Source organism: Hypanus sabinus, chromosome 2 (assembly GCF_030144855.1).
Source record: "Hypanus sabinus isolate sHypSab1 chromosome 2, sHypSab1.hap1, whole genome shotgun sequence".
NCBI classification, from domain to species: domain Eukaryota; kingdom Metazoa; phylum Chordata; class Chondrichthyes; order Myliobatiformes; family Dasyatidae; genus Hypanus; species Hypanus sabinus.
Window position 1 is genome coordinate 201,497,523 of NC_082707.1, and position 12,431 is coordinate 201,509,953.

General features: G+C 43.7%; 1 pseudogene; it reads right to left on the reverse strand.

Moving 5' to 3' along the window:
• Positions 1–5,250: 5,250 nt before the first annotated feature.
• Positions 5,251–12,431, reverse strand: part of LOC132404123 (uncharacterized protein K02A2.6-like) — a 74,980-nt pseudogene continuing 67,799 nt past the window's right edge.

Here is a 12,431-nt window from a genome sequence, read left to right on the forward strand (position 1 = left end):
AAAGCAATGGAGACAAGTCCAGGCTCTGGCAAATCAGTTTTGGTCCCGCTGGAGACAGAAATATCTACACTCGTTGCAACAGAGACAAAAGTGGACAGAACCCCGAAGGAATCTTCAAGTTGAAGACTTAGTCCTGCTCAGGGACAAGCAAATCGCCCGCAACAGCAGGCCAATGGCCAGAATCACTGCTACATTCCCTAGCGGGGATGGACATGTCAGGAAGATCGAATTGAAGACTACCGACCAAGGCGATGTGAAAATTTACCAAGGGCCAGTTACAGAAGTTATTCTACTTCTACCCAATGACTGATTAAGAGACTAAGTTTTGTACTCTGCTCATTGTGACCTTACGAAGGTCAAGCGGGGAGTGTGCTGTCTTTACGACAGTTATTTAGTTTATAATATTTTCGCTTAGTAATTCATTCAATAGTATTTTCTAGTTAGAATTAGAAGTGTTTAAAGTGTATTCATTGCATGTAAAATATATCGGCATGCGATGACGTCACATCCGGTTTCGCCGCGTCTTGTGGGAAAACACCGGTTTGAAATTAGCGCGAGGGTGGGGGCTTTCCACGAGGCTCACCTGAGCAGAAGCAGTTTTGCAGGCATGAGAAATCACAGTGAGAGCAACGCTGTAAGTTAATAGATAATCGATATATTGAACTAAGATGTTAATGCCGATCCTGTTAGAAGTAACGACGGTAGATAATGTTTATGCTTTCGTTAGTTAAAGAGTCGCGGATAGTTTGCATGGAAGTGTATTTAAAGTAGTCAATGGAGCAGGTAAACTCTCCCTGTATACTGCACCTTAGTGTAATGTAGTTATAGTCACCTTTGCAAGTATTTACACTTGAAATGTGATATTAAGGAAGGAACAAATACTGTATCAATCTTGTATTGTTTTATCAACAGTTTTCACCATATGTTAATGTGAAGAGTGAACAGTAAATGGTTAATCTTACTGCGATCTGGTTTGCATTGGCTGTGGTTTATCCGGACGTTAAATTCGGCGTTTCGTTACACCCGAAGGAGAACGTTACATGTATATTTGCATATCTCTGCACTTGTACTGCTACTGTGGCACTAATTTACTTGGGATCAATAAAGCATTTATCAATCTATCTAGATTTTTAATTCTATCTGTCTCATAATACAAACACAAGAAATTCTGTAGATGCTGGAAATTCATAGCAACACACACAAAATGCTGGAGGAACTCAGCAGGTCAGGCAGCATCTATGGAAATGGACAAATAGAGGGACCAAGACCTTTCTTTAGGACAGGATCTCAAAATATACTCTAGTTCACAACTCTTTTTATGCCATGGACCAATACCATTAAGCAAGGGATCTGTTGTCCCCTGTTTGGGAACCACCGGTCTAGAGCCTTGATGGTTTTTAAAAAATATATATATATTATGGCCGTGCTAATCTGTGATGTAACTTCTGGTTATTTTTACATTTGTACTGCAACAACACTTTGTTCATCTGTGCTTTCTAGGATATCATCCTATAAGAAATAAATTACCTCTTTATTCTTCCTAAAAAGACATACTAATTCTCACTCAGTTGCGGTGGCATTCAACTGTAGTTGAATCCCAAGTGGCGCCATTAAAAAGGGAACCCGTGTGAGCAGCTCTGATAGAAGTCAACAAATATTCCCATTTTGGATTGCTACAGCTCAGGTACACAGCTACAGCCAACAATCTAGCCAGCAATATCATTTTATATGTATACTTATCACTGCAATTTACAGTTTTTATTATTATGGATTCCACTGTACTGCTGCCACATAGCAACACATCTCACGACGTACTCCAGTGATATTAAACCTGATTCTGATTCTGAACTGTCTTGAAGTACACTTGCCAAATTTATGCCAATTCTGTCAGATTACTAATGTCTTTGTGAAGTATATTTTCCAGTTTCTCTAAGTGCCACATTCATTTAGAAAATGCTTGCTTTGAAGTTTACATTGATTCAACATTCTGCCTCTTGGGAATCAAACTGAGCCGTTTTGTATATCATAAGACCATAATGCATATTGTAGGAGCAGAGTTAGGCCAGTCAGTCTACTCCACCATTTAATCATGGCAGATTTATTAGACCTCACTACTCCATTCTCCTGCCTTCTCCACATAACCTTTGATTACCTAATCAAAGAACTCATCAACCTCCGCCTTAAATGTACCCAGTGACTCTAATGCCCTTCCTTTGGACATCAGTGACATGGAAAGGGGAGACTTGCAGCTTGGGCAACTGCTGGACTTCCATATAACATTGCCCAGGCTTGCGCCCTGGAAACGTTCCAAGATGCAAATCCATGGTCTCACGGGACTAACGGAGGCCTACCCAGGGATTCAGCCTCCACGGCATCTGTGACAATAAATTCCACAGATTCACCACTCTCTGGCTAAAGAAATTCCTCCTCTTCTGTGTTCTAAAGAGGCATCTTCTGTTCTGAGGCTGTGACTTCTGGTCTCTGATTCACCCACTATAGAAAATATCTTCTCTACAGCCACTTTATCTTGGCCTTTTAATATTCAATTGACTTCAATCCGATCCCCCCTCATTCTTCGAAACTCCAGTGAGTACAGACCCAGAGCTATCAAACACTCCTCATACAATACGCTAACTTCTTCATTTCCAGGATCATTCTTGTAATCCTCCTCTGGAACCTCTTCGATGCCAGCACATCTTTGTTTAGATAAGAGACCCAAAATTGCTCACTGTACTCAATGCGTGGCTTGACCAGAGACTTATAAAACTTCAGTATTACATCCTTGCTTTTGTATTCTAGTGCCTGTCAAATTCTGAGCCTTCGTTCCCATTGTGAGAGACAGAAATGGGTAAGGCTGACCAGCAGTGCTCTGGTGAAGCTGTATTCACCAAATCCACGAACAGTGGATCTAATGGACTGTAGAAACATTGGTGAACTTGAACCATACCATCGACTTCAGGGAACAATGGAAATAGGAGGTCATCGATGGCCTATACGGCATTGGGAACTAAGGGCCCAAGTAAGAAGATAAGGTTGTGTTCTAGTCTCCTCAAAAAAAATGCTAACATTGTATTTTCCTTTCTTACCATAAACTCAAACTGCAAGTTATCTTTTAGGGAATCCTACACAAAGACTCCTATATCCCTTTCCATAAAGTTGCACATTATACATCATGGAAGGGTAGAGAATTCAATTCCTTACTCCAATTGTTGTTCACATCAATCTAATCTAATCTGGTCACTTTCTCATTTTTGGTTACGGGAACAAGGCATGCTCCAACTGTCACTGAATGACAAGGTGCTTCACTCATAGAAAAGTACTCTGGGTCTACCAGGATTGTTTGAGGTGGCAAGCAACTACAATCCTTCCCCTTTTCTTTTTATTTATCTTAATCTGTATTGTATCACTAACTTTAAAACTCTGTGCAGTATATAATGAAACAATTCTGCAGTTCACATAGTTTCTACATTAATTAACCAGCTGAAATCCTCTTGCAGTCTGCAATTCAGTAAAGCTGATTGAAAAACAAATTATCATTGACCAGACAAAAATTAGACTATAAATTACAAATACATGAACGCTAAAGGGAAGATCAATGTGTTGTTGTCTAAAAGTTTTCTGTATTTTTTATTGCATTGTTTGAAAGGCCTAAACTTGACAGAAGCTGTTGGGCACCACTCTAGTGAAGTGGTAATTACGATACAATTACATCTCAGGACATTCCAGAGATCGGGGTCAGAGTCAATTCTGGCACCAATTTGTGAGCAGTTTCCGCGGGTTTTTCCTGGGTGCTCTGGTTTCCTCCCACAGTCAAAGACCTACTGGGTAGGTTAATTGGTTATTGTAGATTGTCCTGTGATTAGGCCAGGGTAAATCAGGGTTGTGGGGTCGCTGGGGCAATGTGGTCTGAAGGGCTGAAAGGTATGACGTTGTGTTATATAGCTAAATAAATAATAAAAATAAAACACAATTGTAAGTGGTACTGATTATGTAATGTTTTGGGCTAGAAAAATAGTGACATTACTTTAAACATTTGAAAGTAGGTGTGTGGGTGTGTGTGTGTGTGTGTGTGTGATAAAGGAGTTTCAGATTGAAACAGCCTTTGGAAGAATATACTGTAAGCAAAGAGACATTTGCTATCATTAAATCCGTTTTTCTCTCTCTAAAATGCTCCATTTCCACCACTTATTTCAGCTTCCCAGCAAATATTATGCTTTGCATCTTACAGCTTCAACATGTTCTTTCCTCTCCTGCTTTCACACGTGTCCTTCCACTGACAAGAACTAGACAGCTCAGTAATAATTTCATTTCTTTCTCTGCAAAAGGCATTATACAAGTTCTAGCACCCAGGACACCTTCAAAAGGCGATACTTCAGGAATTCAGCATCTAACATTAATGACCCCCATTATTGTAACTTCTACTTTACAAAAAGAACACGCGACATCTCGATGGCCAAAAGAGCATCTTTATCTGGGACAGCAAATGATATTTACAATACAGAGGCTTCCAGGTACCTCGTGCGGCCTGGGTGGAGGAACTATATACAATGCATACCGGGAGTAAAAAGAGCGGAAGTAAAGACCGCGCCAACCCCGGATCCCACCTCCTGCTATCAACAACACCCTGATTAGTATTAACTTACTTTTAATAATAGTCACATTACAACTCTTCTCTCCGTTTAAAATCCAACATTCCCCAAATATAGAAGAACTGGGAAATAAAAACAGTGGTATCATTAGCAACAGGTTACCAATACAAAGACTCCTAAACAAAAACATGGCAAATTCAACATTCAATCTAACAACAAAAGAAACTATCCAATCAAAGAATAAGTCTGTCAGGAGGTTTGTGAGAGCACTGCGATCTACGCACTACCCCAGTGACCCAGCAGGCACCGCTGGTGAGGATGTTTTGGGTGGATCTAGTGTTGGGGACATGAGAGGAATCTGTGTGTCCGCGTGAGAATGTCCATCCTCTTCAGGGGACTCTGCCCCCTCTGCCAGCATCTCTCCCTCTAGCAAAGTCACTGGTGGACATGCTTCCCCAGTAGTCTGTCTCACCATTGGAAACTCCATGGAGCTGCCTACCTCTGAGCCGGAATCATGACGCAGGCGCACGTGGTCCTGATGTCTGTGGAAAACACGCCCATCAGTCAGCTTAACAACATAGGAGACTGGACCACTCTGCTTAAGAATAACACCAGGTAGCCATTGCTGATTATTTCTCACATAGACATTGTCATCCGGTTCTTACTGTCTCTCTCGTGCATGTTGATCATGTCCCTCCTTCTGCTTTTCCTGGTTTCTCTGCACTTTTGCCTTCATGTCCGGGTGCAGCAGGTCCAACCTTGACTTAGGCCTACGCCCCATCAGCATCTCTGCTGGAGTGTGTACAATCGTAGTCTGTGGCGTGAGCCGGTATTTAAACAGGAAACGTGAAAGCCGGGTACTAAGAGAGTCCCCTGTCATCCGCTTCAGGCCTTCCTTCACTGTCTGAGCAGCTCGCTCAGCCAAACCATTTGAGGCTGGGTGGAAAGGGGCTGTCCGAATGTGACGAATGCCATTCTGCAGCATGAACTCACCAAACAGCTCACTGGTGAACGTCGGGCCATTATCAGTGACCAGAGTGTCAGGCAACCCGTGGACTGCAAACACTTACCTGAGTTTGTCTATGGTTGAGGGGGCTGTGATGTTGCTCATGATGTGAGCTTCGATCCATTTGGAATGCGCATCTACCATTATATGAAACATCTGCCCCATAAAGGGGCCAGCAAAGTCCAAATGTAGCCTAGACCAGGGGTGGACTGGCCACTCCCATGGGTGCAAAGGAGCTGGTGGTGGCATGTTCTGATTGGTCTGACATTGCGTGCATGATTTTACCTTGTTCTCCAGATCCTGATCCATTCTTGGCCACCAGATGTAGGATCGTGCAAGGCTTTTCATTCGAGAAAATCTCATGAATCTCATGAGTCTCATGAATTTCCTCCACAATCTGTGAGTGGCCAGGGGGAGGCACGATGACCCTCGCCCCCCAGAAAATGCAGTCATCCTGCAGACTCAGTTCAGTCTTGCGTTTGGCATAAGGTCTCAGTTCCTCTCCTTCCACGACTCTGGGCCAACCTTGTAAAAGAGAAGTCTTGACTTGAGACAGGACTGGGTCGCTCTCTGTCCATTGCTTGATCTGGGTCGCCTTTACGGGTGTACGGACAGCCTCTCCGATAAAAATACAGTCTCTGGAGGCACATATGTAGTAACAGGTATCTCAGGTAAAGGGAGTCGACTCAGCGCATCGGCATTTTCATTACCCCACCCGCTCCGTACATGATAGTATACTGGTAGGCTGACAGTGTGAGAGCCCAATGCTGTATCCTGGCTGAGGCTAGCGGTGGGATGCATCTGGTCTCCCTAAAAAGGCTCATCAGTGGTTTATGGTCCGTATAAATTGCGAATGCATGTCCATAGAGGTACTGATGAAAATGTTTGACTGCAAAAACAATGGCCAGACCTTCTTTGACTAGCTGTGAATATCCCTTCTCAGCAGCCATCAAGGTAAGTGAAGCAAAACCAATAGGTTTCTCTGAACGGTCCTCCATGAAGTGTGAGAGAACTGCCCCGTCTCCAAAGGGCAAAGCGTCACATGAAAGGGTGATCTCTTTGTCTGGGTCATAGTGAATGAGTAGCTTTGCTGAGTGCAGGAGTTCTTTCACTTTCTTGAAAGCTTCCTCCTGCTCTTCACCCCACTGCCACTTAATGTCATTGTGAAGCAGCTTATACAGTGGGGCCAAAACCTTTGACAGGTCTGGAAGAAACTTGCCATAATAACTCACCATGCTCAAAAATGACCTGAGTTCAGTGATGCTCTTGGGGCTTGGGGCCTTCTTAATGGCTCTCACTTTATCCTCCACTGGGCAAAGCCCCTCAGTTGTAATCTTGTGTCCCAGGTAGGTCACACTCGGAGCCAGGAACACACATTTTCTGTGTTTCAACCACAGCCCTGCGTCTGAGAGCCTTTTCAGGACCTGTTCTAAATTAGTCAGATGCTCCCCCTCCGTGGCTCCCGTGATCAAAATATCATCAAGATACACTGCTACATGCGGAATCCCCTGCAGCAAAGAGCCCATTGTCCTTTTGAAAATGGCGGGGCTAGACGCCACTCCAAACACCAGGCGATGGTATTTGAATAATCCCCTGTGTGTATTGATGGTGACGTACTCCTTTGAATCATCGTCAAGCAGCAGCTGTTGGTAGGCGTGGCTCATGTCCAGCTTTGTGAACAGCTTACCCCCTGACCGGGTCACAAACAGGTCATTCACCCGTGGCAATGGGTCCTCCTCCAGCTTGGAGACCCGATTCACCGTAAGCTCGTAGTCCCCACATATCCTCATCGTTTTATCTGCCTTCAAAACTGGAACAACAGGAGCCGCCCACCTTGAAGACCGGACGGGCTCAATGATGCCCAGCTCCTGTAAACATACCAGCTCCGCCTTGACTTTGCCTTTCATGGCATAGGGCACTGACCTGGGCTTAAAAAAACATGGTGTGGCCTCATGGTCGACATGGAGTTTTACGGTCACACCCTTCAGTGTGCCCAGCTCGTCCCTGAAAATGTCACTATACTGCTGCAGAATGTCCTCCATCGTGTGTGTGTACTTAATTTCATGCCAGTCGAACCGGATTTTGCGAAGCCGATCTCGGCCCAAAAGACCGGGCCCACTGCCCTTAGCTATCACCAGCCTGGCTTCAGCCTTCTGGCCCCCGGTTGAAATATCCACATATAACACCCCTAAATGTGGTATGGGCTGCCCCGTATAGGTTATGAGCTGGAGCTTAGACGGTCTGATGGGAGGCAGGTTGGATCCCCATGTCCTCCTGTAGGTCTCTTCACTAATGACCGATGCAGTAGCCCCTGAATCAATCTCGAACTTAATGTCCTTTCACTTGACAGTGACCGTGGCATAATATGGTTCAGGTGGTCCCTCATCCGTTTCCACCCCAAACATGTTGTAGGCACACGCTGCCTCTCCGTCTGCTTCTCTTAGGTGGTGTGTGGCTGCCTGAGTCTGTTGAGCTTTCTCCCCTGCCCAAGCTTAACCTTACCCTTTATGCCCCTGCACTTTTTAACGGAATGTCCTTTCTTGTTACAAGCATGGCAGACAGTATCTTTGAATTTACAAACATTTGCATAGTGCGTTCCTCCACACCGAAAACATTCTACCCGCTTTTCCTGTCTACCAATCTCCCTCCTGATTTGGCGCACTGCCACCGATTGTGACCACCCCATGTCCTTTCTGTATATCCTTGGCATTATTAGCAGCCAACTCCATTACTTGGGCAATCTCTAGGGCTGTCTTGAAAGTCAATGGTGGGGTTTCCCCCAATGAGCGGTGTTGTACAGCGTCATTATTAATGCCACATACTAATCTATCATGGAGCATGTCATCCAACACGGCTCCGAAATCGCAATATTCCAATACCTGCCAAAGCTCAGCCACAAAACCGCCCACAGACTGACCAGGCTTCCGGACACGGCTGTGAAACCTGAACCGTTGAACTATCACCGAAGGCTTCGGATTGTGGTGGTTCCCCACGAGCTTGACCAGTTCGTCGTATGGAATTTCTCCCGGTTTCAGCGGTGCAGCTAAGTTTCGTATCAGCTTGTACGTCCTCGCCCCACACACACTCAGGAGGATAGAGTGCTTCTTAGCCTCCTCAGTAATTCCATTAGCTCAGAAAAAGTGGCCCAACCTTTCCTCGTACTCTGCCACTCCTCGATTTGCTCATTGAACACACCGACCGTTCCCAACGTAACCATCCGAACACGAGGCTTCTCGCCCGCTCACGGCTCCTGATCGAAAACGGGACCGACCCCTCCACAAAACCAGTTTACCTCGTCGCCAAAAATATGTGGTAACTACAAAAAGATCACTCGACAACTTGATGGCCAAAAGAGCATCTTTATCTGGGACGGCAAATGATATTTACAATACAGAGGCTTCCAGGTACCTCGTGCGGCCTGGGTGGTGGAACTATATACAATGCATACTGGGTGTAAAAAGAGTGGAAGTGAAGACCCCGCCAACCTCGGATCCCGCCTCCTGCTATCAACAACTCCCCGATTAGTATTAACTTACTTTTAATAATACTCACATTACAACACCCATCACCCAGGACATGCCCTATTCTCATTGCCACCATCAGGAAGGAAGTACAGAAGCCTGAAAGTAGACACTCAATGATTCAAGAACAGCTTTACCCCCCCCCCCACTGTTCGATTTCTGAATGGACATTGGAACTATGAATATGACTTTTTTTCTCTCTTTCTACAGTTCTTATTTAATTTACCTTTTTTCTACTATATATATATATATATATATATATAAATTTCATGACACTTGCCAGTGATATTAAACCTGATTGTGGTTCTGATTCTGATACAGTAACAACCTGACTCTAGTACAGTAACGGTAAACAGCTCGCTTCCTGGTGACGAGACCTTGGTGGGGGCAGGGTATTTACTAGTCTCGCAGCGTGAGGGAAGAAGCTGTTACCCAGTCCGCAGTCCTAGGCCTGATGCTCTTGTTGTGCAATAATCCTTTGCCTCTCCCCTCTTCAAGTTGTGTCCATTCTTCCCTCCACGCTGGAAACAGAAAACAAACTATCAGAAACTGCTGGAGACAGTTAGCAAGTCAGACACCACTCGTGGAGTAAGAAACAGAGTTAACGTTTTAGGGAGATAACTCTTCATCAAAATGGGAAAGGGGAGCAAACTTTATTGTTATAGGCTTGAACATATTCTCATCTCTCCTTTCAGAAAATAAGCTTCTCTACCCAGAGCTAAAGTTCTCCAATCTAGGCATGTTATCTGCACTTTCCCCAGGCAACCACTTTACTCCAAAGCTGTGGCAACCAGTACTGCTCACAATACTACAAGTACATACATTCTAGCCAGTGTTTTGTTAAGATGAGAATAAAGTAACAACTTTAGCCAACTTCTGGACTTCTGGCATCGCACAACGGTTAGTGAAAATGCAAACGTTCCCCGTCAGGGCTTCAGCTCTCTTCTGCCTTGCTTCCCAAAGCAATCTGGGATAGGTCCTATTTGATCCTTATGCAAACTATGACATCCAACAACTCCTTCTTCTTCATAATGAACAGCTTTAGATACCCATATACTCCTCACTGAACTTAATATTACTGATGAGAGTTAATTTGCCTGGCTAAACACATAGATTACCCCATTGGTTTTAAACAGCAATCTTTCTTTCCCTGTATAACCTCTTGCTGTCGATAGCTTTACAGAGTATCATGGGATATCAAAATACTGTCCAGGCTGGACAGTGGGAGATGGACTCTATTGTGGTTGATTAAAGATTTTGATGAGCTGGGGAGTCAGGACTATATATATATGTATATTCTGTGTGGCTGTATTTTACTGATACTCTATATGTGCTAGTTATCTACCATACGTCCAATTTCATTTTCAAAGACAAGGTCAAGGACTGCCTGTCTTTTGTTAAACTTTCAACATATTGTTCTTTCCTTGGATGCACTTTACTTATTCATCCAAACCCCTTGCACTAATCAATATTTGGCAATTAAAAATCCTCAGTACTATAACTTTATTACTCTTATACAATTCTGCTGTATGCTTACATGAGAGGTATAGATAGGGTAAATGCAAGCACTTATTTTCCCACTGTGGTTGGATGAGTCGACAACTAGAGGTCATGGGTTAAGGGTGAAAGGTGAAATGCTTAAGGGGAACCTGAGCGGGAATTTCATCATTCAGAGATTAGTGAGAGTGTGGAACAAGCTGCCAGCACAAGTGGTGGACACACATTTGATTATATTTAAGAGAAATTTAGGTAAATACCTGGACGGGGGTGGGGGGGGGGGTATGAATGGCTATGCTCCAGGTGCAAATTTACCAAACTAGGCAGTTTAATAGTTCAGCATGGACTAGATGGGCCAAGGGGTCTGTTTCGGTGCTGTAGTGCTCTGTGACTCTGTGACTCTATACTAGTTCCTCTGATTCCTAGTTCCTCTGTAATAAAATGATCATTCCTCTATTTTATCTTAAGCTCTACCAATGAACAAAGTTCAAATACCTTTATTATTGAAGTATGTATACATTAAACAACCTTGAGATTTGTCTCCTAATGGGCAAAACAAAGAAGCCCAAAAAAAAAATTCCATGTATATAAATAAAATATATATAAAAACTACCTAACACTCAATGAAAAACAAACATCATGCAAATGGTAACTGCAACCAAATAGTGCTTCTGAACCGAAGTCTGCAAAGAGTTCAGCACAGTAAACATCCCATGGAGCAGCGATCTGAACTGTCCTGTACCTCGCTCTAGGCCTCAACACCCTGACCAGTTCTGTCTGGCATTGCGCTTAAATCTCCATCCGAACAATGGATTCTGCTACCAGGATACACTGGACTCAACCACCTTGATTTGGGCCATAAATCTCTGTCCAAGTATCCTCTAGGATTACATCTCTAAGGACTGCTGTTATGTTTTCTGTAATCAGTAGACTTCCCCTCCAATTTTGTATTCCCCTCTGCCGTGCCTGCAACTTCTACAGCTGAGAAGATTAAACTGCCAGTTCTGTCTTTCCCTCAAACACAGTTCTGTGATTACAATAACATCATAATTCCAAGTACTGAACCATACAAAATTACAAAAACATTCAGATATTTCCCTGTTCAAAATTTCAGTGCATTGGGTCAAATTGTATTCTCCTCTGGATGGTGGCTCAGAAGAGAGCACCAACTGTTTCCTGGAGGTCAGCATATTTATTATTTCCATCACCAAGCATTGCAGCCGGTATGTATTGAATAATCGGAGGACACCTGAACTCTCTTTTCATACCTAGCCACTTAGCATAACACCAACCATAAATGGGATATATAGCACAGCCCAATTCACTTGAATGGGATCATTTCACATTAAAAAGCTAAGTGAATCCTTTTCTTTATTTCACTTTCATTTTGGGAGTCCTCACTCAGGACTTGCTAAAGGTTAACTTGCAGGTTGAATCAGTGGTGAGGAAGGCAAATGCAATGTTAGTGTTCATTTTGAAACAACCAGAATGTAAAAGCTGACGCTTTATAAGATAATGGTCAGGCTACACTTGAAGTAATGTAGGCAATTGTTGGCCTCTTACCTAAGAAAGGTTGCACTTGCAAAGGAAGTTCAGGAGAAGAAATCAAAGAATGAAAGGATTAATGTATGATAAGCATTTGGTAGCCCTTGGCCTGCACTTGCTGTAGCTTAGAAGAGTGTAGAGGGGAGGATCCCATTGAATCCTATTGAATAGTGAGAAGCCTAAATCAAGTGGCTGTGGGGAGTATATTTCTTATAGTGGGTGAGGCTAGGGCTCATAACCTCAGAACAGAGCGACATCCATTTAGAACAGAGG